Source organism: Procambarus clarkii, chromosome 76, assembly GCF_040958095.1.
Source record: "Procambarus clarkii isolate CNS0578487 chromosome 76, FALCON_Pclarkii_2.0, whole genome shotgun sequence".
NCBI classification, from domain to species: domain Eukaryota; kingdom Metazoa; phylum Arthropoda; class Malacostraca; order Decapoda; family Cambaridae; genus Procambarus; species Procambarus clarkii.
The window spans coordinates 8842874-8868477 of record NC_091225.1 but is presented as its reverse complement, the minus strand read 5'-3'; positions in this window follow the sequence as shown (position 1 = coordinate 8868477).

The window sequence follows — 25604 nt, the reverse complement described above, 5'->3', positions numbered from 1 at the left end:
AAATCAACAACCCTGTTACTGAACCAGTATTTACCCAAGTCTTTCCTAAATCTAAACTTATCCAATTTATACCCATTGTTTCGTGTTCTGTCTTGTGTTGATATTTTTAATACCCTATTAATATCCCCCCTGTTATGTCCATTCATCCACTTGTAAACCTCTATCATGTCACCCCTAACTCTTCGCCTTTCCAGTGAATGCAACTTAAGCTTTGTTAATCTTTCTTCATATGAAAGATTTCTAATTTGGGGAATTAACTTAGTCATCCTACGTTGGACACGTTCAAGTGAATTTATATCCATTCTATAATACGGCGACCAAAACTGAAGTGCATAATCTAAATGGGGCCTAACCAGAGCAAGATATAGCTTAAGAACCACACCAGGTGTCTTGTTACTAACGCTTCGATTAATAAATCCCAGTGTCCTATTCGCCTTATTACGAACATTCATGCATTGATCCTTTTGTTTTAAATTCTTACTAATCATAACTCCCAGATCCCTTTTGCAATCCGACTTCGCAATCTCAACACTCGTATCTTGTAACCCTATCATCATTACCTAACCCCAGAACTTTACATTTATCAGCATTAAACTGCATCTGCCAATCCTTCGACCATTTCAAAACCCTATCTAGATCAACTTGAAGTGATAGTGAGTCCTCCTCCTAATTAATTTCCCTACCGATTTTCGTATCATCGGCAAATTTGCAAATGTTGCTACTCAAACCTGAATCTAAATCATTTATATATATTATAAACAACAGAGGTCCCAGGACAGAGCCCTGAGGCACCCCACTTACAACATTTTCCCACTCTGACTTGACTCCATTTATACTAACTCTCTGTTTCCTTTGGTATAGCCATGCCCTAGATAGAGTCTCATGGTATTGGGGGTGCTATATTAAGCTGTATTAGGGCATGGCTATACCAAAGGAAACAGAGAGTTTGTATAAATGGAGTCAAGTCAGAGTGGGAAAATGTTGTAAGTGGGGTGCCTCAGGGCTCTGTCCTGGGACCTCTGTTGTTTATAATATATATAAATGATTTAGATTCAGGTTTGAGTAGCAACATTTGCAAATTTGCCGATGATACGAAAATCGGTAGGGAAATTAATTAGGAGGAGGACTCACCAAAAGCTTTGCTAAAGTCAAGGTACACAACATCGCAATCCTTACCACTATCAACTGCCTCAACAATGCTAGAATAAAAAGATAACAAATTTGTTAAACATGAACGGCCATTTATAAAACCATGTTGCGACTCAATTATTAATTTATGTTTTTCAAGATGAAGACGAATTTTATTTGCTATTATAGATTCGAGTAACTTTCCCACAATAGACGTTAGGCTAATTGGTCGATAGTTAGACGCAAGTGATCTATCTCCTTTCTTAAAAACTGGTATCACATTAGCAACTTTGCTAAGGGAAGACAGATACTCTTCATGGTCAAGTCTCAGAACCTGGGAAACTGATCTACAGTCTTCAAGTACTGATATTGTATGGTAAACCTTATTTAAGTAAGACAAAAGCATCATGTATTCGCTTCCATCCGTAGCTTGTAATGTCAAGCTAATTGTAACAAATGAAACAGTGATTGTAACTAGGGTGTCTGCAGAGATCTTTGCCAGTCCAGGACCTGCATAAGCCTTTAGAGTGGGCGGTGAAAATAACACCAAAAAGAAACTTAACAGATTATTGAACACCCATAAAGCATACTCTACGTCTTTATCTAGTTTATATTTCTCTAGGGTAGCCTCTGCCGCTTCGTTTAGGACCTGCACTAGATGGTAGAATAAGGAAGCTTCTCGGCTAACATTAATTCTCCTTACCTGGTCTAAGGCTGCAGCAACAAGAGTATCTAGGTGGCCATATATATTAAGGCTTATTAACATTCTTCCAAGACTTGCAATTAAAGTTAATAAATAACGATCATTTGCCATAAGATGATTAAGATTGATATATTTACTATTGATCACCAGCCCTGCAACTGCCTGCATTCCCAATGTGGCATCCTGCAAGAAATAATCTCGCCAATAACTGATATAATGGATCATTTTCAGACGCAGGTATGGGTTAGGGCACAATTCCGGGTCTGAGAATATTGTAAATATCCAGGGTTTCAAGGTAGTAGACTCCAGTTCCCTTAAATTTATGTTATTTTCAGACGGCCAAGTACATGTTAGGTCAGTAATTTTCCAAAGTACATCTTCCCATTGCCCCGTCATTTTGACCGAAGGCGTACGCAAGGAAAGAGTTAATGCGCACAAAATTCCAAGCTGAAATGTGCTAGCGAATATCATCTTGCGATTTTTATTATGCAAGATAATAAGACTGTCTTGTGACTTCTCAATAAATGTTAAAATTTGGTCGGCACTAAATTCTTCAGAGAGGGATCTTACGTCGGCTAAGATCGATCGTGGAAGACTCGGAAAATAGTCAGATTGAGCAGTGGAATCCATTGTCTTGGAAAGTGGAAGTAACACAGCGTAAGAGAGTTCCAGTGAGTGAGTCAAATACAAGTCAATAACTAATGAGCTCTCTGATTGAAGATTTAGCAATTAAGCAGATGTCACGGGCATGGGTAAGTGGTAGAATTTTTGTTCATTAAATGTATAGCGTGCTATACATTTTTATATGTACAGGTCTAATGTTGTTGTTGTTGTTACAACAACACAGGTCTAATGTACAGTTCAAATGTTGTTGTTGTTTAAGATTCGCTACTCAGAAAATCTAAGATTGATTGATTGATAAAGATTAAACCACCCAAGAGGTGGCACGGGCATGAATAGCCCGTAAGTGGTACAATTTTTTTTTTTTCTCAGTATTCTGAGGTTGCATTTAACCATCAAGCTGTTATCGTGGGGGAGGATACTGCTTCACAGTCTTTATGAGGGTGTCCAGCTGCTGGACACCTTTGTTGACCAGGAGAGTGGCTGTGTTGATGGCTTCAGGGTGGCCACTGCATGATTCAGGAACTCTTAAAGCTCTTCTAAGGTCATTGGTTGCTTCACATTCCAGAAGATAGTGAAGTAATGGCTTTTCTGTGACAGTTTGGCAGAAGATGCACTCTCTCTGTCGGGGTTCACCAATCTCCCAGTTGCATCTGTAACCTAGACGTAGTCTATATAGCCTAACTGCTATTTCCCTGTGGATTCCTTTTGGGATATTTAACCTTTCTAATTTGGTTGCCTGAAGATACCATGTTGCAGATGGCGAACCTTCAGCTATTCTCTGGTGCAGGTAGGCTTTGTTGAGATGTGAGAGTTTTTTGGTGATGATGTTTTTTATGTTCTCTAGGCTGGGTTGAATTGTTTTATGTATCACTGGATGACGAGTTGCCAATTTAGCAATTTCATCAGCTTTTTCATTTAATAGGATTCCAATATGGGATGGGATCCAGTTTAAAGTTATGTTGAGGCCTTTGCCTTTAGCGACTGCTCCTTGATACAAAATGGTGGTAATTATTTCCACATTATCTTTCCACTGTTTTTGTCGTAGTATTTGAAGTGCAGCTTTTGAGTCTGTGTGTATGATTGCATTTTGAGTGTTTTGTGCAATCACATATGCGAATGCCTGTTGTATGGCAAACAGCTCAGTTTGGGTTGATGATACTAGTCCTCCCAGTCTCCAATATGCCTGAACGCTGGTCGTGCAAAGAGCAGCGCCAGCACTCTCATTTTCTGTGTCCACCGATCCGTCTGTGAAGATGTGGGTGGCTCCTGCTACTGCTATGCTATACATTTGCTCTTCTATTATGCGCCTTAGGATTGTCGGATCATAGGCAGCCTTTTTCATTGGGAGACTTTCTATTACTATTTTGAAAGTAGGCTCTTCCCACGGCGCGGAAGGAGTGTAATTTGGGTGTGGATGATCACCCTCTCTATCAAGAATCATGTTTTTTAAATGTAGTCTGTTTAGGACTTTTCCTGCTCTTGCAACCCAAGAGTTTCCATTGTTTTGGCCTAGTCCAACCACCAAGGCCTGCCGTACTGGGATTGGATCAGAAGAAATAATTATCTTACTGATAATTGTAGCTGTCCTTTGTGATATTCTTTCTTGTAGAGAGGGTAAACCCGTCTCCAGTCTAAGAGTTTCAAGCCTGGTCCACATGGGGGCTCCCAGTGCAGCTCTCATAGCATTGTTTTGGGCAACTTCAAGCTTTTTCCACTGTTGGTGTGATAGATTTGTGAGTGCAGGTGCGGCATAATCGATCACTGATCTGACTGCCTGTACATAGTATGTGCGAAGGACTTGCAGATTGGCTCCTCCAGAAAGGGAGGTTAGCGACCTGAGGATTGCCGTCCGGGCCGCAGTTCGCTCTCTCAAGTATGTGACCTCAGCATTAAAATTCATGTGTGTGTCTAGGATGATTCCTAGATACTGATAGGTGTCGACCCATTCTATTGGTTGACCCTGTACTGTGAGTTGGATGTTGGGCTTCGCTATTTTTATGGGCATGGCCTTTGACTTTGAGGGGTTGAGTTTGATCCCAATCTGTTTTGCCTCTTTACTGATGCAGTCTAAGCATTTGGGTGCAAGGCGCGCCGCATCCCTTCCCTTTATGATGATGACAAAGTCGTCCGCGTAGTTTAGCAGCCTGCAGTGATGTGGAAGTTTCAACCTCATTATTCTTTCCATTAAACAGTTGAAGAGAAGAGGGCTAAGAATACCTCCTTGCGGTGTACCATTTTCATGTCTTTTGTACTCAGAGACTGTGCCATGAAGTTTTACTCTTGCTTCTCTGATTATGAGACAGTTTTTGGTCCAGGAGAGCAGGTTGCCTCTGACCTCTTTGTCAATAAGGCAGCAGAGAATAGCTGGGGCGCTAGCCAGTTCAAAGGCTTTTTCGAGGTCCAGGAATATCAGCATTCCTGGTCTGTCATTCAAGTGGGCTAACAGAGTTGTAATACATTCCACTGTGCCAACCCCTCTTCTATAGGCATACATATCATGGTGCAGTTTAGGCATTTTCCACTCCAGTATGTTGAGTGCCATTCTGTCAGCTTTCTTGGCTGCACAGCTTTGGAGAGAGATGGGCCTGGGATTAGCTGGATCTTTGGGTTTTGGGATCGGCACTATGTCTGCTCTATTCCAAGCAGAAGGTCTAGTTTGGGAAGTCCAGGCTAAATTAATTAACCTTAGGTATGCAGCGTCTCCCTCTGGGCCGAGGTGTCTAATAATTTTATAGGTTATTTTGTCAGCTCCAGGGGATGTATCCTTGGAGTTTTTCTTAGCCCGATTGAGCTCATCCAGTGTGAAGGGGGCATTAGTGTCAGAGACTTCTTCACATGCTGTAAGGATTCTGTGCCACCTTTCTTCCTCTAGTCCGGTCAGAGAGAGGCAGCTCCTATTTATAACCACCCAATCCCACTCATATACATGTCAAACCCATGCTTGAAACAATCGAGGGACCACACCTCCACAATGTTATGCGGCAATTGGTTCCACAAATCAACAACCCTGTTACTGAACCAGTATTTACCCAAGTCTTTCCTAAATCTAAACTTATCCTATTTATACCCATTGTTTCGTGTTCTGTCTTGTGTTGATATTTTTAATATCCTATTAATATCGCCTTTGTTATGTCCATTCACCCACTTGTAAACCTCTATCATGTCACCCCTAACTCTTCGCCTTTCCAGTGAATGCAACTTAAGCTTTGTTAATCTTTCTTCATATGAAAGATTTCTAATTTGGGGAATTAACTTAGTCATCCTACGTTGGACACGTTCAAGTGAATTTATATCCATTCTATAATACGGCGACCAAAACTGAACTGCATAATCTAAATGGGGCCTAACCAGAGCAAGATATAGCTTAAGAACCACACCAGGTGTCTTGTTACTAACGCTTCGATTAATAAATCCCAGTGTCCTATTCGCCTTATTACGAACATTCATGCATTGATCCTTTTGTTTTAAATTCTTACTAATCATAACTCCCAGATCCCTTTCGCAATCCGACTTCGCAATCTCAACACCATCTAGCTCGTATCTTTTAACTCTATCATCATTACCTAGCCTCAGAACTTTACATTTATCAGCATTAAACTGCATTTGCCAATCCTTTGACCATTTCAAAACCCTATCTAGATCAACTTGAAGTGATAGTGAGTCCTCCTCCGAATGAATTTCCCTACCGATTTTCGTATCATCGGCAAATTTGCAAATGTTGCTACTCAAACCTGAATCTAAATCATTTATATATATTATAAGCAACAGAGGTCCCAGGACAGAGCCCTGAGGTACTCCACTAACAACATTATCCCACTCTGACTTAACCCCATTTATACTAACTCTCTGTTTCCTTTGGAATAGCCATGCCCTAATCCAAGTAAATATAGCACCCCCAATACCATGAGCTTCTATTTTTTTTAATTAGTCTTTCATGTGGCACTGTATCAAAAGCTTTCCTAAAGTCAAGGTACACAACATCACAATCCTTACCACTATCAACTGCCTCAACTATGCTGGAATAAAAAGTTTGTTAAAATGAATTTAAAAATGAAATGAAGCAAATTTGTTAAAAATGAACGGCCATTTGTAAAACCATGTTGCGACTCATTTATTAATTTATGTTTTTCAAGATGGAGACATATTGTATTTGCAATTATTGATTCAAGTAACTTTCCCACAATAGACGTTAGGCTAATTGGCCGATAGTTTGACACAAGTGATCTATCTCCTTTCTTAAAAATTGGTACCACATTAGCTACCTTCCATGACTGGCATTCTGCCTGACTCTATTGATTTATTAAATATGGTAGACAGTGGCTCGGAAAGCTCCTCTTTGCATTCTTTAAGCACCCTGGCAAACACTTCATCCGGCCCTGGGGATTTGTTTGGTTTTAGTTTTTCTAATTGTTTAATTACATCCTCCCTGGTAACTGCTAAACTAGTCAACCTGTCCTCATCCCCACCCACATGGACTTGTTCGGCTGAAGGCATATTGTTAAGTTCTTCTTTAGTAAATACAGATATAAAATATTTGTTAAAAATACTACTCATCTCCTAATTGTCATTATCCGTTATTTGACCTGTCTCAGATTTAAATGGACCTATCCTTTCCCTAGTCTTAGTTCGATATAACTGAAAAAACCCTTTAGGACTTGACTTTGCTTGCTCTGCTATGCGAACTTCATAGTTTCTTTTTGCTTTCCTAATCTCTTTTTTAACATTTCTAACCAGTTGTATGAATTCCTGTTCTAACCTGACTTCCCCATTCTTAATCCTTTTGTACCAAGCTCTCTTTTTACCTATAAGGTTCTTTAAATTATTTGTTATCCACTTTGGATCATTAGTGTTCGACCTATTCAATTTGTATGGTATACTACGTTCCTGTGCTTTGTTTAGAATATTCTTAAATAAGTTATATATTAAATCCACATCGAAATCCCCTTTTACGTCACCTATCGTTGGGTTCATGTCTCGCTCTAAGACCAGCCCACACCCCATACCCAAGAGTTTCCAATCAATTTGACCCAAAAAATTTCTTAGGCTATTAAAATCAGCTTTTCGAAAATCTGGCACTTTAACAGAATTTTCTCCTACAGGTCTATTCCATTCTATGCTAAATCTGATTACTTTGTGATCACTGTTCCCTATCTCACTCCCTATTTCGATGTCATTAATTTGTGTTTCCCTGTTAGTTAACACTAAATCTAAAATATTATTTTCCCGCATTGGTTCCTTAATGTGTTGCGTAAGAAAGCAATCGTCAATTAATTCTAGAAAATCTTCTGCTTCACTATTCCCTGTTTTGTTCACCCAGTTTATTCCACTAAAATTAAAGTCACCCATGACATAAATACTGTTAGATCTAGATGCTCTAGATATTTCATTCCATAGATGCTTTGCTTCCATTCTGTCTAAATTTGGTGGCCTATATATAACTCCTATTATAATATTATTTGCTTTTTCGTTTAATTCTATCCAAATAGTTTCTGTGTGTGGCTCAGTTTTGATTCCCTCTTTGAGACTACATTTCAAATTGTCCCTAACATATATGGCTACTCCCCCTCCTCGTCTAATATATCTATCTGTGTGAAATAGTTTAAATCCATTTATCTGATATTCAGCTAATAGTTCTCTATTTTCTACGTTCATCCACGTTTCGGTAAGTGCAATAATATCTATTTTTTCTGTGCAGACAAGAGCATTTAATTCATTAATTTTATTTCTTAGACTTCTACTGTTAGTGTAATATAACGTAAGTGAATTGTTATTTTGAGGCCCTTTTCTTTCCCTGATCATTTTGCCAATTCTTTTCTCCCACGAACACATACTTTTATTACCCCCTTCCTCCAAATCAATTCCCATACCACTATCTACTAACAGTTTAAACCCAAACAAACACCTCTAACCACTGGTTCCAACGTGTTCGCAACAGCAACAACCCCAGCCCTCGATAGATGCACCCCATCACGAGCATACATTTCATTTCTTCCATACAAGCGTTCCCAGTTGTCTATGAAAGATATTGCATTTGATTTGCAATATCTTTCCAGCCGGCAATTGACACCAAGTGCCCTCGACATCCATTCATTTCCCACTCCCTTTCTTGGAAGAATGCCACATATGATCGGGATTCCTCCCTTGCTCCTAACTAATTCAATGGCTGTCCTGAATCTCTGTATTAGCAAAGAGGAGCTTTCCCAGTCACTGTCTACCATAATTAATAAATCAATAGAATCAGGCAGAGTGCCAGAGTTATGGAAAGTTGCTAATGTGATACCAATTTTTAAGAAAGGAGATAGATCACTTGCGCCAAACTATCGACCAATTAGCCTAACGTCTATTGTGGGAAAGTTACTCGAATCTATAATTGCAAATAAAATTCGTCTTCATCTTAAAAAACATAAATTAATAAATGAGTCACAACATAGTTTTACAAATGGCTGTTCATGTTTAACAAATTTGCTATCTTTTTATTCCAGCAGAGTTGAGGCAGTTGATAGTGGTAAGGATTGTGATGTTGTGTACCTTGACTTTAGCAAAGCTTTTGATACAGTGCCACATGAAAGACTGATTAAAAAAATAGAGGCTCATTGTATTGGAAGTGCTATATTAAGTTGGATTAGGGCATGGCTATCCTAAAGGAAACAGAGTTAGTATAAATGGGGTTAAGTCAGAGTGGGAAAATGTTGTAAGTGGGGTGCCTCAGGGCGCTGTCCTGGGACCACTGTTATTTATAATATATATCAATGATTTAGATTCAGGTTTGAGTAGCAACATTTGCAAATATGCCGATGATACAAAAATCGGCAGGGAAATTAACATGGAAGAAGATTCACTATCACTTCAAGTTGATCTAAATAGGGTTTTGAAGTGGTCACAGGATTGGCAGATGCAGTTTAATGTTGATAAATGTAAAGTTTTGAGGCTAGGTAATGATGATAGAGTTACAAGATACGAGCTAGATGGTGTTGAGATTGCGAAGTCGAATCGCGATAGGGATCTGGGAGTTATGATAAGTAAGAATTTAAAACAAAAGGATCAGTGCATGAATGTTCGTAATAAGGAAATAGGACACTGGGATTTATTAATCGAAGCGTTAGTAACAAGACACCTGGTGTGGTTCTTCAGCTATATCTTGCTCTGGTTAGGCCCCATTTAGATTATGCAGTTCAGTTTTGGTCGCCGTACTATAGAATGGATATAAATTCACTTGAACGTGTTCAGCGTAGGATGACAAAGTTAATTCCCCAAATTAGAAGTCTTTCATATGAAGAAAGATTAATAAAGCTTAAATTGCATTCACTGGAAAGACGAAGACTTAGGGGTGACATGATAGAAGTTTACAAGTGGATGAATAGACATAACAAAGGGGATATTAATAGGGTATTAAAAGTATCAACTCAAGACAAAACACGAAACAATGGGTATAAATTGGATAAGTTTAGATTTAGGAAAGACTTGGGTAAATACTGGTTCGGTATCAGGGTTGTTGATTTGTGGAACCAATTACTGCGTAACGTGGTAGAGGTGGGGTACCTTTCCTCCTTTGGCAGTGACCACAGGACTTAAGGAAGTTAATGACCTCTGTTAACATACTGGGAAAGAAAAAGAGTGACTTAGCTTTCATGTGAGTTCTAAAAATCCCCGGATGACCTGCAATCTTAGACGCATGTGCGAGTCTCAACACCGACTTCTTCAACACTTCTGGAATAACCAGCTGAATAACTGCACGATCCTTCTATCCCTTTACATAAAATAAGACCCTATCCCTCATTTCAAAATCATGAATTGCTAGATTACGTTTCTTCGACGGATATTTTCCTCCCTCCAAATGTTCAATAAGTTCCTTCCACCTCGGTTCGTTCATCTGGAATTCTCGCATTTTTTCGCTGGAAATATTTTCAGTATTAAGATTTACGTTAATAGTAGCTATGTTTCTACTCAAGGTGTCTGGTACAACATTAGATGAACCAGGCTTGTAAAGTATTTGGAATGAGTGAGCAGCTGGTTCATGAGACCAACGTGACATGCGAGGGCACTTAGTTCTTTTCTTAAAAATATGAGTTAAAGCCCTGTGATCTGTATAAATGACAAAGTGCCATTGGAAAAGATACGGTTCAAAGTACCTGACACTTTCTACCACAGCCAGAGCTTCCCTATCCGTTGCAGAATAGCGGACCTCCAGACCCTTAACCTTCCTGCTAAAATATGCTACTGGGTGAGGAAGAATGTCATTATCACATTGCATTAAGCACCCACCAATTGCTATGCCACTGGCATCAATGTGTACTTCCCACTCCTTATCAAAATCAGGTACTGCCAAGACTGGGGAGGTAATGAGTTGACTTTTTAATTTTGTATAAGCGTTATCATGCTCAGGTTTCCATATGAATTTAACATTTTTCTTGGTGAGCTCAGTTAACGGTGCTGATGTACTTGCAAAACCCTCAATGTGGCGACGGAAATATCCAGCTCCCCACAGAAACCTTCGAAAATCCTTTGCTGTCTTAGGTGTAGGCATGTCAACAATGGCGCGACAGGAGTCGGGGTCAGGTCGGATACCATCTGTGCTCACCTGGAATCCCAGAAACTTGAATTTCTGAGATGCCAGAATGCATTTCCCCACATTAAGTTTGAACCCCGCCTTATCTAACAATGTCAACGTCTCCGTCAAATCTCGTAAGTGCTGATCAAACGTCCTGGAGTAGATAACCACATCATCCAGGTACGCTAATGAGTGCCTTCCCAAGACTGGGTTTAGGATGTAATTGATTGCCCTCTGAAATGATGAAGGCGCTGTCTTTAACCCGAAAGGCATCCGCTTGAATTGATAAGTATGAACCATCCTTCTCAGTGACTGGGATGGCCCAATATGCAGATTTCGCATCCAGAGTGGAAAAGTATTTTGCCGCCCCAAACTGATCTATTATTTCTTGTATCCGTGGCAAAGGGTACACATCACCTTTAGTAATTTCGTTGATCTTTCGGTAGTCAACACAAAACCTATAACTACTATCCGGTTTACGTACCAACACCACTGGCGACAATCATGGTGATGTATTAGGCTCTATCACATTCTGTCTCAACATCTTCTGACACTCATCCCTAATTACTTCCTTTGCCCGTTCCGGAAGCCTCCATTGACGAGTGTGAATAGGAGGATGATCACCTGTAGGAATAACATACTCAATCCTATCCAGAAGCCCGATTTGATCGTCTTCTGGTGCAAACAATCTAGGGAATTTACGTAAAATCCCTCTCAAAAGTTTCTTATCTGACTGTTGCACATGTTGCAAATCTAGAGCCGAGATTAACTTATCAACTTCCTGAGTATTACTACTTTTCCTTGTCTCGGTCTTGTGTTACCCCTGTGTAATACTATCTGTAACATTCTGCGCACTACATTGTGCTATGGTGGCTGGCATCTCCTCCTGGCTTTGATACTGAAAAATTCCTGTATTTTCTACAATTGTAGGCTGAGACAGCCTATCACCTGCCCTGAAATCCTGATTTTGCCCTGGTTTTGTGCGAGAGATTGACAACTGGAATAAGGGCACCTTTATCAAGCACTGTGATTAAATGATGAGGGATCAACAACCTGTCACATCTCCCAGCCACCTGAAGGGTAGTACCTGGTGCAATGTGACGTCCCACTGATACTTTAATGAATTTAACTGAATGGGGTGGGCAACATTGTTTCACCAAGGCATGTAACCCACATGACTTCTTATCTGTGTCTGGAAGAGACTTAAACAACAACTTAGGGAAGTGAATGTTGTACTTCTGTTTCTTGCAAATGGAAGCAACCACTGGCAGATGATCTACCATTTTAATTGGATAAACTACCTGGCCCAACTTCAATCTGCACTTCCTTGCTCCCTCTTGAGCAGACAACGAAAAGTTAACCCGTCCCAGAAAATCCATTCCCAATAAAATCTGACCAGGGAATGCAAGATTCTCGATAATCGTGCAATTGTGTGGGTAAGATCCTCCCTTACCAACTTCAAAATTGAGTGTAGCCTGGCCCAAGATATTAATTTAATATGTTGACCATTAACTGCTGTTAATTGCTTTCCACAACTCTTAAGGCATGTATCTCAAAGTGTGCTAAAGGCTGACTTTTTAATGAGTGTTGCTTGACTTCCGGTGTCCACAAAAACTGTCAATCTCACACCTTCAACCTTCATCTCAAACGTAGGTCTGCCAGCCAACGTACTGACCTGTTCTGGGCACCCTTGACCCGTGTGCTCGTGCACACATACCGGTAATGGCCTCGACCATGACACCTCCAACAAATTTCATCACCAATTTTACGTGCCCCAGAAGGCCGCTAGCTACCTTCCCCAGCAACTTCTGTAGAGGGGACTCTAGGAATGGGGGTTGGGGGGAAGATGGGTGGAGGGGAGGTGAGGAGCAAGGTATAGGATTAATGGAAGGGGTAGGGTAGGTAACCGGAAGGGTTGGGGGATAAGAGGGAGGGTGAGGGCAGGACGGGGGTGGGTTGTAAACATGGGGTTAAGAGGGAAATGTAGTTTTCCACAATTCCAATAACGCGTCGACAAAGGTTTGGGTGGTATTTGGTTGAGGTGCTCGGGTAAGGATGGGGTATTGGGAGGGTGCGTCTGCATACATTGTCCATTCATTGATAAAAACCATTTCACCCCAAAACGTAATTTCAAGACCCGTCATCGGATCAGGGTGAAATTTTAACACATAAATAACTTCTAGTGGAACCACAAACGTTTCCTAACCTCAATCCTTGGAAAAATTCTCTGTGTGACCAAAACGGAAGTACCATTTATTGCCACCCTTCCTAATCGATTTCTCGAGCCCCAGTGAGGACCATCGCCTGTTGACAAGGCGATGACAGATGACGGCGGCCGAATCTCGCTGACTATGCTCCACCAATGAATGAATTTCTTAAGTCTTATTATCCTCTTCTCTCATTCATAAAATTAATATGCACACAGATAGAGTACACGACGACATCGACAACCATTTATCACTTGTGAAACAAAACACTGTATACGATGTTGAATAAAAACACATGCGCAATTATAAACTACATAAAAAGGTTATGTTAATTATTAAATGATCGAAAATACTAGAATGAACTTGATAAAATGTAAATAATTTTCACTATATATATTTGACACTCGAAGTTGACTGGTAACGCAATTATAAAAAATTAAAGTAAGAATGTCTTGTCTCTAAATGCAAGACCAATATAAATCTTAGAAAAATATTGATAATTACCGCATTCTTGAAAAAAATATACTGAAGTTATACAGTGAATATTATTGCGAAAGGAACTACACTGAATTTATTGTAAATAATTTAGTTTAAACTCTGTTTTATTTATCAAAGAAAAAAAATAATCTAAGTCTTGTTGGCGAGCGCACAATTAATACAACACTTACGTTTATTGAATTGCTTAACTATTTCTTTTGTAATTTTTAACCGCACTAGGACTGAAGACGTTACTAGTACTTTAATACTAGCGCGATGTTTAAGACTTCAACAATTATTTAATTCTTAACGCCCGACGCTAACAACGGCGCTCAGATATAATTATAAGTAAATTTATTAATTACACGAAAATTAATGGTAAATTACTTATTTACGTTACTTAATGTTCACCGCCGGTCGTGTTGTAGAATACTGAGAAATTAGCACTGATAGTTGCGACGCTCACAGCTACACAGTCGCGCTGAATCTTAATTAAAAAAATTGTAATTATTTTCCCAAAATTATAAATTAAAAACTAGCACGTAGTTGACTCGTTACTTTAACCGAATATAACACTCACTAGACACTTGGACACTTGGGAGAGCGCAAACAATTACAGACCGCTGTCTCACTGAGCGCTGAGTAAACCGCTAGAAAATTCAGTCCCAACGCTAATTCGCTTAAATGACCAAAAATCGACTTTTGGTCTCTCAAAGTTCTAACTCGGATCACTTTACTCGCACACTTGAATTAACACTGACGACCCGATGAACATATGGCTAGACACAAAATTAGAATTTATTCCCAAAACTGAGATTTTCCAAACAACTTTGACGAAATTTTCACCATAACAAATTTTCCACGATTTTCACTAAGTCTTTCACATAATTCACTTTAATGCTCTGCACTTCATTTCACTTGAAAACAGTAAAACCACTCACCTTAGTAATTCTCTCAGAGAATATATACTGCACAACACGAAAACAAAAACTCCAGACTATTATAATATTATATACCTCCAGACCTTAATATTATCACGTAAAAAAATACTTAGAAAATAAGAACACTTATATACGAGAATTACTCAAATAAGGGGGAACACTTAACTAACAAGGGGATTCTTAACCTGAATAGGAACTTAATATACTGGGAACTTAATTTAATACTTAAGGAAAACTCGATCCTGTCCTGGCCCGCCCTGTCGCTTTTCCAAGCCTAGGTAACCGCATCTACCTAGATCCCAACAGTACAAAATAATCCCGTACTTCGCGGTCAACGGTTAGACTAGATAGCGTAACAACCGACGGATCTAACTGTCCGACACCACCGTAATTCCATTGCTAGAGAATCTACTAGGCCATCCCTCAGTGAACTCTTGATACCTTCATGGCTTTACCGTAAAAATCTAGCGATTGGGTCGCCTAACACGGCCTCGGGGATAATAAATAGCGTCCTAATACTTCACCGCCCCGACAATTCGAAACCTAGAATTGTCACGAAATGTCGAGTAAAGTACTCTTTACTCGGTCGAGTAAAGAGTACTCTTTCCAACTACCAAAGGCGGCCTCCACTCTTAACTGCCTGTTTAGCGCACACACTTAACTGCCTATACTTAAACTTAACAGCCCTTCACGACACTAGAATCGCCTACTCTATGTAAATCGCATCACATAGGATTACCGTCAACCTCTAGTTCGTTGCACCCGGCTGAGCTCTCACCACACAACCCGTCCTCGACTCAAGTCCATTACATTCAGCGGTCGACCCCACAGACGCATTCATAAATTTTAACATGCTGTTCATTCAAAACGGGAATTTTCTCAAGTATAAATTAATATTATAATATATTAGCATAATGTGTATATATAGGCATAGGATAGGTTAGGTCACACCATTTGGTCACCACTTGGTCCGGGAGACATCTCCCGTCACGCAGGGTGCAGTTGCGCCTCCACAGATCTCCAGTATCATCTTTTGATACTGGTAATTGCTCGAAAGGGCCACCACTTACGGGCTATTCATGCCCGTGCCACCTCTTGGGTGGCTTAATCTTCATCAATCATCCGTTAGGTCAGGTGTTTAGGTTCTGTTGGCGATTATTTGTATTTGTAGTACGTGGGTGAAGCATTTATAGCGTTGCGATTCGAACAAAATTCGTCAGTGAAGCACTTGTTCCGGATATGTTCGAACGTCAGCAGTTGTGAGTCGTGTGTAAACCGCTTTTCATTCATAAACAGGGGGTTTGGTGGGTGCATGGAATCACTTTTGGATCTTTGTTTGGAGGACGGGCTGCACCACACAGCATAACCGAACGGACAGACGCGTGAGGTTTCAATAATCGTCAAGAAATTATTGAAAACACCGCTACTACCATTGTAATAACCCTGAACTCTTGTAATAGTTCTGAACGCTACCCCAGTTGTAACTCTCTACTCTTTCCACCCAATACCACAGTTTAACACTGTTACAGTCCAGTATGACCCCCTCACTGGACTGCCACGAATGTAAGCTGAATATTAAATGAGAACACAACAAGAATAGGGGTTATTAATTTATAACTAATAATTAAAATCATTAAACACTGCCACCACCTTCCCAAGCATAAATCAATGTGTCTAAAATTATTGTTTTCCCAGGAAGTAAGGGACTCAATAATCAGGGAACTCAAAGGGCAAGTAAATGAATCTTAATGGATTAATACTGTAATCTTACTGAATTGAAGGGGAGATTCTAGAGCGACTTTACTATTCATAAGATGGAGAACACAGGGGAATTTCTAGCACAGCAAATGAAAATCACAAGAATGAATAACACAGTCATTAATCAAAGGGAACAGATAACTAAACACAAATACATTAAAATACTTTATTATTGGAATCCGTATATTTAAATCAAAATTGAAAACATAGCCTGCTCTAAATCCCTACGAAGCAATGGAATCGAATGTAATACTGAAATATACATAAACCCAAGTGCATAATTACCTTCAATACTGCAGCTTGCCAAAGGATGTTGATTGGCTGCTCGCGGGTCACCTGACCTGTACCTCAGTTGAGGCCCCAAGACACACTAACTAATATTTTCTAAAAACGCTTACCAGTGGGACAGGCTCCACCCCCCTAGTTTCTAGGCCCAAATTAGCTCCGCCTATCCCAAGCCTATGGCCAATGGATTTAAACATGTATTCAACCAATCCGGATCAGGTTTGACCATAAGGGTCAATTCATCTTGACAGAAAACTCCAAAAACTGGGAAGGCACCAACGACTTTTCTGTGGGAATGCCGACTGGGCACCCAGGTGTAACTTGAGAAAACAAGTTTAATGGCCCTGAGGTACTATTTTCAATTCGTCACTGGACAGATGGACAGGAGAGCAAGTGACTTCAAACTGTTTATGACCACGAGGGTCAGACCGTGACAAATGGAAGGGATGACCAAAGGGAGGGAAGGGAAGGGGAAGAGAAAGGGGAAAGTGGAAGAGAAAGGGGGAAGGGGAAGGAGCTATGGTGTGCATATACCATTACAACTCACGATAGCATTGCTTGTGTCTGCAGGCTTAAAACGTCTTTTGTGTTCTTTAAGACTGTCATTTAGTGTATAGCCAGTTTCACCAAAGTATTGAAGACAAGACGAACAAGAAATATAGTAGACACCAACAGCATAAGAAGCAGTAGGCGCAGTGTAAACTTGATCGCTACGAAAAATGTTAGTTTGTCAAAAGGCAAGCTTTATATCAACAGGACGAAAAGTATTCTGAACTCTAAAGTAGTTCGAAGGCAGGCAGAGAAGGCAGAGCACAGTGCTAATAGTGTTGGAAACAGGTTTAGGATGCAAGAAATATCGTTGAGCTTGAGAATAGGCACAGTTGACAAAATGTAAATGCAAAGCAACAGAAAGATTTGTTGATAAAGGAAATTTCAAAATCAAGAAACTCGGGGTCTCTGATGCGTAGAGGAAGAGAGATACGAAGACATAAATCTTATCACAAGGAGGAGGATGGTAGGAAAAGAAGTGACTGTTCATCTCCTTTCTTGAGTTGATCTATCTTCTTTCCTGGGTTGATCCATCTCCTTTATTGTAAATTGGTACCACATTAGCAACCTTCCACGACTCTGGCACTGGTAGACAATGGCTCGCAAAGCTCCTCTTTGCATTCCTTCAGCACCCTGGCAAACACTTCGTCAGGTCCTTCAAAATTGGGGCCGGTTTGAGTAATTGGGGATCGAAGGTTATTTTGGGCAGAAGAGCCCCAGACAAATTTACAAATTTATAGATGAGCAAATACTAGGGCGTTACCAGGACAGGGCGAGGAACATAGTATCTAATTTTAGACACAAGCAACTTGCCAATCTATTAAGTTCATATTTCGGTTATTGTTAATTCAGTATTCACAATGTTATTTACAAAAAGAGGGTTGGGAGTAGGCAAAATATAGGTTGTCATCAGCAAACCGAATAGGATCGAGTTACAATGGGAAGGGCATTGAAATAAATGAGAAAGAGGAGTAGACTTGTTAATGTTTGTCATGAGAGGAATATTTATTGGAAGATTCGATGAATTAGCGGCGTCGTTCAGATAAATATACTTGAAATTGTCATCGATGTATGATTCGAGGAATTGAAGGGTGCTTCCCATGACCTGATAATGTTGATGTTTGATACGTTTATTGTAGTTATCAGGGTAAAAAGCCTTAAATAAGTCAACAAATCCACAAACAGGGTTCTCGTTTTTCTCAAGAGATCAGTGAATTAAAAAAGAATGTATTGAGAGCGTTATTGTTGCTTTTGCGGATCAGAAGTATATATTTGTAATAGATAAATAAATATTAAATTCGGTTACATTCGATTTCAATTGTTCGCATACTGGCATTTCAAAATTGCGGAAAAGGTGGGCCGGATTGATATTGGTCTAAAACGTATGCTTCAGTGTGAAAATCAGGGAAGGCTGAAGATGTTGTTGTTGACTCCAATAGCAGGCGCTCGAGCGTATTATAATTATTAAAACAATTATATTTCCCAGTTTAATCTCATCTAAATTAAAACTTTTCTCGTTCTTCAAATTTCCTCTCAATGACTTTGGCAGATATTTTCAAATATTGTTAAATAGGTGAGAATAACATGCTCATAAATTGTTACTTCTGTTGTTTTATTGTTTAATAGATAATTACACAACATATTCAAGTAAACTACATTACTATGTCCGAATAAAATTGTAAAAAGTAAACTCTAACATTCGTATAAATTCAATATTCTAATAATTAAATTATTCGGTAATTTGGGTGTTATTCTTCCAAGCAAGAATGTCAACCTGAAGTTCGGGAAGGCGACTATAGGAGCCCTGGTCCAGAGGTTGACGCGTGAAGGGGTCGGAGGGAGACTCCAACAGCAGGCGAACCAGTGTCGACTCGTCTATCACCATCTTGGACGAGTGCAGCAGTACCGGCGCCTCCATCAGCGACTGCGTCACGCTGTCTCTGAACTCTTCCGGGACGGCTTCCGATGATTCCTGGTATGGTATTAGGAAATGATGGAAGAAACAGCCGAAATCTGCTGACTTCTTACTAAGGGAAGACAGATACTCTTCATGGTCAAGTCTAAGAACCTGGGAAACTGATCTACAGTCTTCAAGTACTGATATTGCATGGTAAACCTTATTTAAGTTGGTCAAGAGCATCATGTATTCGCTTCCATCCCTAGCTTGTAATGTCAAGCCAATTGTAACAATTGAAACCGTGATCGTAACTAGGGTGTCTGCAGAGATCTTTGCCAGTCCAGGACCTGCATAAGCCTTTAGAGTGGGCGGTGAAAGCAACACGAAAAAGAGACTCAACAGATTATTGAAAACCCATAAAGCATACTCTACGTCTTTATCTAGTTTATATTTCTCTAGGGTAGCCTCTGCCGCTTGCTTTGGGACCTGCACTAGATGGTAGAGTAAGGAAGCTTCTCGGCCAATATTCATTCTCCTTACCTGGTCTATGGCTGCAGCAGCAAGAGTATCTAGGTGGCCATAGAAATTAAGACCTAATAACATTATTCCAAGACTTGCAATTAAAGTTAAATAATGATCACTTGCCATAAGATGATTAAGATCGATATATTTACTATTGATCACCAGCCCTGCAACTGCCTGCATTCCCAATGTGGCATCCTGCAAGAAATAATCTCGCCAATAACTGATATAATGGATCATTTTCAGACGCAGGTATGGGTTAGGGCACAATTCCGGGTCTGAGAATATTGTAAATATCCAGGGTTTCAAGGTAGTAGACTCCAGTTCCCTTAAATTTATGTTATTTTCAGACGGCCAAGTACATGTTAGGTCAGTAATTTTCCAAAGTACATCTTCCCATTGCCCCGTCATTTTGACCGAAGGCGTACGCAAGGAAAGAGTTAATGCGCACAAAATTCCAAGCTGAACTGTGCTAGCGGATATCATCTTACGATTTTTATTATGCAAGATAATAAGACTGTCTTGTGACTTCTCAATAAATGTTAAAATTTGGTCGGCAGTAAATTCTTCAGAGAGGGATCTTACGTCGGCTAAGATCGATCGTGGAAGACTCGGAAAATAGTCAGATTGAGCAGTGGAATCCATTGTCTTGGAAAGTGGAAGTATCACAGCGTAAGAGAGTTCCAACACTCTCTTACGAGTGAGTCAAATACAAGTCAATACTCAATATTAATGAGCTCTCTGATTGAAGATTTAACAATTAAGCAGATGTCACGGGCATGGGTAAGTGGTAGAATTTTTGTTCAATAAATGTATAGCGTGCTATACATTTTTATATGTACAGGTCTAATGTTGTTGTTGTTGTTACAACAACACAGGTCTAATGTACAGGTCAAATGTTTTTGTTGTTTAAGATTCGCTACTCAGAAAATCTAATGTCTGCAAGTTAATATATAGGTGGCGCTAGGTGGATGTGAGGTCCCTGGAGAGTGAGGTGTATGTTCAAGCTAATAAACGTTGTCTGACTTGTCATTAATTTAAAAAAATACTAAAATAATCCACACTTTTCCTAAATTATTCAATAAATAAATAAAATTTTAGAGCTGCCTTATATGGACCAAAAGGCATTCTGCAGATACCTTCATTTTTATGTTCTTAAGTAATAGTGAGACTTTTTCCATGTTTATCTCAATCAGACAAATGTAAGGTTTTTAGATCATAAAAATAAAGGTAACTGAAGAAGGCCTATTGGCCCATACAGGGAAGCTCCTATTTATAATCGCCGAATCTATACATTCATATATGTATAACCTACGCTTGAAACAATTAAGGGATCCTACTTCTATTATGTTATGTGGAAATTGGTTCCACAAATCAGCAACCCTATTCCCAAACCAGTATTTACCCGATCTATTCTAAATCTAAACTTATCTAATTTATACTCATTCTGTGTTTTGTATTGGAAACTTTTAGTACCCTATTAATATCCCCTTTGTTATGTACATTCATTCACCTGTACACCTCTATCATGCCACACCTTATTCTTCGCCTTTCCAGAAAATGTAATTTAAGAATTGTCAATCTTTCTTCATATGACAGGTTTCGAATTTGCAAGATTAACTTTGCATTCTATGCTGGATGCGTTCTAGTGCATTTATATATATTCTATACTAGGGAGACCAAAACTGAGCTACATTATCTAAATGGGGCCTAACAAGAGCAAGATATAGCTGAAGAATAACAATGCAATTTAACATAAGAACAAAGGTAACTGCAGAAGGCTTATTGGCCCATACGAGGCAGCTCCTATTTATAACGACCCAATCTCACTGATATACATGTCCAACACACACTTGAAACAATCGAAGGACCCCACCTCCACCACGTTAAGCGGTAATTGGTTCCACAAATCAACAATCCTGTTACCAAACTAGTATTTACCCAAGTCTTTCCTAAATCTAATCTTATCCAATTTATACCCATTATTTCGTGTTCTGTCTTGTGTTGATACTTTTAATACCCTATTAATATCCCCTTTGTAATGTCCATTCACTCACTTGTAAACCTCTATTATGTCACCGCTAGCTCTTCGCCTTTCCAGTGAATGCAATTTAACATAAGAACATAAGAACAAGGTAACTGCAGAAGGTCTATTGGCCCATACGAGGCAGCTCCTATTTATAACCACCTAATCCCACTCATATACATGTCCAACCCACGCTTGAAACAATCGAGGGACCCAACCTCCACCACGTTATGTGGTAATTGGTTCCACAAATCAACAACCCTGTTACCGAACCAGTATTTACCCAAGTCTTTCCTAAATCTAAAAGAATGCAAAGAGGAGCTTTGTGACCCACTGTCAACCATATTTAATAAATCAATGGAGTCTGGCAGAGTGCCAGAGTTTTGGAAAGTTGTGAATGTGATACCAGTTTTTAAGAAAGGAGATAGATCACTTGCGTCTAACTATCGACCAATTAGCCTAACGTCTCTTATGGGAAAGTTACTCGAATCTATAATAGCAAATAAAATTCGTCTTCATCTTGAAAAACATAAATTAATAATTGAGTCGCAACATGGTTTTATAAATGGCCGTTCATGTTTAACAAATTTGTTATCTTTTTATTACAGCATAGTTGAGGCCATTGATAGTGCTAAAGATTGTGATGTTGTGTACCTTGACTTTAGCAAAAGTCAGTCAGTCAGGTGCTGTCACAGTGAGAGGTTGTGTTAGATGGAGCTCTGGAGTAACATTATTATTGCAATAATGGAAGGATTAGTGAAGGATTTGGTGAGTCTGGTTGGAGCTCTGAGAGCAGAGATGGATTCCCTGCGGGTGGATTCCCTCCAACACGGCAAAATTCATTTGCCGTGTTGGAGGACGAGTGCTGTGGTGAGACTGCAGCGAGGTAGTACGACGGCTGAGACTTCGGGAGGAAACGAAGGAGGAGACCAGTGTTGACGAGACCTCATCATGGAGAGTCGTGAAGGACAGGGGTCTTAAGAAGACCTTGACAAGGCCGCCTACAGACGCCCTAAGGACAGCAAATTCATTTGCCGTGTTGGAGGACGAGTGCTGTGGTGAGACTGCAGCGAGGAAATCAGCGAGGAGTGGCGGAGCGCAGGCCCCTCAGGCTGCTCACAAAGTTAAGGAGGTGCCGAAGCGAATATTGGTTGTGGGAGATTCCCAGGTGAGGTATTTAGACAGAACGTTTTGTGCCAGAGATAGGGGGGAACAGATTAAGGATTTGCTATCCGGATGCTGGAATTGGTGATATTGTTGGAAACATGAATGATATTATGACGGGAAATGGGAACAAACCCATTATTTGTATTAGTGCAGGGGGTAATGATGTTGGGCGAGTTAGGAGTGAGGAACTAATACAGAGATTCAGGACAGCCATTGAATTAGTTAGGAGCAAGGGAGGAATCCCGATCATATTTGGCATTCTTCCAAGAAAGGGAGTGGGAAATGAATGGATGTCGAGGGCACTTGGTGTCAATTGCCGGCTGGAAAGATATTGCAATCAAATGCAATATCTTTCAAAGACAACTGGGAACACTTCTATGGAAGAAATTAAATGTATGCTCGTGATGGGGTGCATCTATCGAGGGCTGGGGTTGTTGCTGTTGCGAACTCGTTGAAACCAGTGGTTAGAGGTGATTGTTTGGGTTTAAACTGTTAGTAGATAGTGGTATGGGAATTGATTTGGAGGAAGGAGGTAATAAAAGTATGTGTTAGTGGGTGAAAAGAATTGGCAAAATGATCAGGGAAAGAAAAGGGCCTCAAAATAACAATTCACTTAGGATATATTACACTAACAGTAGAAGTTTAAGAAATAAAATTAATGAATTAAATGCTCTTGTCTGTACAGAAAAAATAGATATTATTGCACTTACCGAAACGTGGATGAATGTAGAAAATAGAGAACTATTAGCTGAATATCAGATAAATGGATTTAAATTATTTCACACAGATAGATATATTAGACGAGGAGGGGGAGTAGCCATATATGTTAGGGACAATTTGAAATGTAGTCTCAAAGAGGGAATCAAAACTGAGCCACACACAGAAACTATTTGGATAGAATTAAACGAAAAAGCAAATAATATTATAATAGGAGTTGCAATGATAGATGCAAAGCATCTATGCGATGAAATATCTAGAGCATCTAGATCTAACAGTATTTATGTCATGGGTGACTTTAATTTTAGTGGAATAAACTGGGTGAACAAAATAGGGAATAGTGAAACATAAGATTTTCTAGAATTAATTGACGATTCCTTTCTTATGCAACACATTAAGGAACCAGCGCGGGAAAATAATATTTCAGATTTAGTGTTAACTAACAGGGAAACACAAATTAATGACATCGAAATAGGGAGTGAGCTAGGGAACAGTGATCACAAAATAATCAGATTTAGCATAGAATGGAATAGACCTGTAGGAGAAAATTCTGTTAAAGTGCCTGATTTTCGAAAAGCTGATTTTAATAGCCTAAGAAATTTTTTGGGTCAAATAGATTGGAAAGTTTTGGGTATGGGGTGTGGGCCTGTCTTGGAGCGAGACATGAACCCAGCGATATGTGACGTAAAAGGGGACTTCGATGTGGATTTAATATATAACTTATTTAAGAATATTCTAAACAAAGCACAGGAACATAGTATACCATACAAATTGAATAGATCGAATACTAATGACCCAAAGTGGATAACAAATAATTTAAAGAACCTTATAGGTAAAAAGAGAGCTTGGTACAAAAGGATAAAGAATGGGGAAGTCAGTTTAGAACAGGAATTCATACAACTGGTTAGAAATGTTAAAAAAGAGATTAGGAAAGCAAAAAGAAACTATGAAGTTCGCATAGCAGAGCAAGCAAAGTCAAATCCTAAAGGTTTTTTCAGTTATATCGAACTAAGACTAGGGAAAGGATAGGTCCATTAAAATCTGAGACAGGTCAAATAACGGATAATGACAAGGAGATGAGTAGTATTTTTAACAAATATTTTATATCTGAATTTACTAAAGAAGAACTTAACAATATGCCTTCAGCCGAACAAGTCTATGTGGGTGGGGATGAGGACAGGTTGACTAGTTTAGCAGTTACCAGGGAGGATGTAATTAAACAATTAGAAAAACTAAAACCAAACAAATCCCCAGGGCCGGATGAAGTGTATGCCAGGGTGCTTAAAGAATGCAAAGAGGAGCTTTCCCAGTCACTGTCTTAGCTCACCAGTTACCTTAGGTAACTCACCAGTTACCTTTGTTCTTATAAGAACAAAAGAACAAATGTAACTGCAGAGGGCCTATTGGCCCAAACGAGGCAGCTCCTATCTATACCACCCAATCCCTCTCATATACATGTCCAACCCGCGCTTGAAGCAATCGAGGGACCCCACCTCTACCACGTTATGCAGTAATTGGTTCCACAAATCAACAACCCTGTTAATGAACCAGCATTACCCAAGTCTTTCCTAAATCTAAACTTATCCAATTTATACCCATTGTTTTGTGTTCTATCTTGAGTTGATACTTTTAATACCCTATTAATATCCCCTTTGTTATGTCTATTCATCCACTTGTAAACTTCTATCATGTCACCCCTAACTCTTCGCCTTTCCTGTGAATGCAACTTAAGCTTTGTTAATCTTTCTTCATATGAAAGGTTTCTAATTTGGGGAATTAACTTAGTCATCCTACGCTGGCCACGTTCAAGTGAATTTACATCCATTCTATAGTACGGCGACCAAAACTGAACTGCAGAATCTAAATGGGGCCTAACCAGAACAAGATATAGCTGAAGAACCACACCAGGTGTCTTGTTACTAACGCTTCGATTAATAAATCCCAGTGTCCTATTTGCTTTATTAGGAACATTCATGCACTGATCCTTTTGTTTTAAATTCTTACTTATCATAACTCCCAGATCCCTTTCGCGATTCGACTTCGCAATCTCAACAC